The 2,222-nt window shown below is 38.7% G+C and overlaps 1 non-coding gene across 1 annotated transcript; it reads left to right on the top strand.

The window, feature by feature from the left end:
• Positions 1-721: 721 nt before the first annotated feature.
• On the top strand, positions 722-824 carry LOC115068421. Its single transcript, XR_003847768.1, has one exon. It is a non-coding gene; the product is annotated as a U6 spliceosomal RNA (small nuclear RNA).
• The last annotated feature ends 1,398 nt before the right edge of the window (positions 825-2,222 follow it).

Genomic DNA, 2,222 nt, shown 5'->3' with positions numbered 1-2,222 from the left:
AGAGGAACTTGAAGGAGTTAATTTTCTTTTTCCACTCTGATAATGTAAGAAAGAGCATGTCTTTCACTTCCCTAAGCATTTTTTTTCCTGAATGAATGCTGCTCTTATAGGTCTCTAACATGTTTCTGCTATGTTCTAGAACAGAACAACCTGTCAACTACTGTGCCCTCAAAGAGCTTTCTCAAGACCTCTTCACCAAAGTGTGCCTGACATTCCAACTGTGCCTGAAAATTATGATTGCAGAGACCAGTCTATCCAGCGCTGCATTTTGTTTTCCCATAAGAATTACAATTTCAAATAAAGAGTTTAAGTATGTTGTTTCCCCTCTCTTCAAGAGTTGAAAATAAAATGCTTCCATCCTGATCTTATGCCTTCTGAATTGGAGTTCTGACCACTACTCTTCATTTCATGTTCTTGTTCAGGAGTTTTGTCCTTTTTCACCCAGTTTCAGTATCCCCATTTATTTTAAGTATTTCTTTTATTCTTGTTATTTATTTGTCTGTATGTGCACATGGGTACAGTCCCTGGGGTTTCCAGAAGAGCAGGTCAGATTCCCTGGAACTAGAATTATGTGTTGTGGTGGGCTGCATGACAAGAGTGCTGTGAACAAAGCTCTAGGCTTCTGTAACGGCAGTCCCTAGAGTCCTGATTTTGTCACTCAATTATTTTGTTTTCTGTGTGTATTATTGTTTATTGGTCAAGTAACTGGTAAGATTTCTGCTTGCTTTCCCAGAACATACACTAAAATTGTAACTATACAGAAATGATTTGCACAGCCCCTGCACAAAGATGACAAGCAAATTCATGAAGTGCTCTATAGTGGAGGTAAAGGAGAGGGAAACACTGGTGAAATCTAATGTTGTTGGTGTTCTTCCACATGCAGCCAGAGGTCTCACAGAATTTCAGCATTATTGCCTGCTGGTTGGTCTAGCTTTCCACCTACTGATTAACAGGGCTACATGCAAGGTAGTCAGGCACAGAAGGAACCAAGGGCTAGCCAGGAGATGCTTGTGGTAGAAGGCCAAAGAGAATGAATTTTGTTCCTGCATATCCATCAGCTTTTCTAGCTTTCCTGTTATTCTTTACTTGAATAAAATTTATAAACCACTGGCACTCTCTATTCACACTAACATCAATAATTCTTGCTGTAATACTGCCTCCAAATTCTTGTATTTTTAATAATTTATTCATTATTCTTTATCTAATGGCTCCTCCATGTACCAAGTGGCATGTACCAAGGTCACTGCCACAGTTTTCAAACACCCTGCCTTTAAATTCAATAATAATTCTCTCTGATTTGTCCTGCTGTTGATTCATTTTATCTCATTTTTAATTTCACTATTTTTCAATTCAATAATTTGTACGGAATTAATTTAATTGCTCCCCTCACTGACTTTAGTTTTTCAATTTGAATGTTTAAACATTTTTTTTCCTTCAGGATAATTGAATCACTACGTCTATTTTAGCCATTTTAAATACTCTAAATAAAAGTACCCCCTTAATGATTACTACCCAGTGTTACAAATCTTATTTTGAGCTCATGGATTCTTCAGTTACTTATATTTTGGAGCTTGCAACATCTAGAAACAGGAATCCAGAGTTTATTCTAGTCTTTCAAATGTGGCACTTCTGCCCCCATCTTTCCAGAAATTGTAAGGAGGTGGCTTATTTTCTTTGAGTCTACAGTTCCTTTTGCTATTTCCACACTGGATCGTACCCAAGCTCTGATTTTCCAGGAGTCGCTTGTTGATTTGTTGTCTCTGTTTCAGTGCTACAATAATCTAAATCATTGGCTATCAAAAATAATTGGTTATATATTGATCAGAAAAAAAAGGAGAGCCCTTTAATAGTCTTTCCCAGTAACATTCCAAGGGCAGGGCTAGAACTCAGGCATCCTTACTGGCTTGAGGTCAGACAGTACAGGATGCTGCACAGCTCTGGGTAGGGTCTTCATGGGTGGACCAGCGCCAGACTCCTATTTCACTCAAATGGCTTCCAAAGCTTCCAAACTGCCTTGAATCCTGAGCACATGGTCCACTAAGACCAGCCCAACACTGGGTTAGGCCAAGGTCCAGAATATTATAGGATATGAGTCTGGCTAGTATCACGTTCACTGCAACCAATCACAGATCATGATGGATTGATAGAAGTCTTACAGACTGAAGTCTACTTGTTTTCCAGAATGCTGAAGTTGTTCCAAATAAAGGCCCACACACAAACAT

The sequence above is a fragment of the Nannospalax galili genome, unplaced genomic scaffold, assembly GCF_000622305.1.
Source record: "Nannospalax galili isolate Female #2095 unplaced genomic scaffold, S.galili_v1.0 scaffold10, whole genome shotgun sequence".
NCBI classification, from domain to species: Eukaryota; Metazoa; Chordata; class Mammalia; order Rodentia; family Spalacidae; genus Nannospalax; species Nannospalax galili.
The sequence above is the reverse complement of the archived record's forward strand: the minus strand, read 5'-3'. Positions and strand labels throughout refer to the sequence as shown.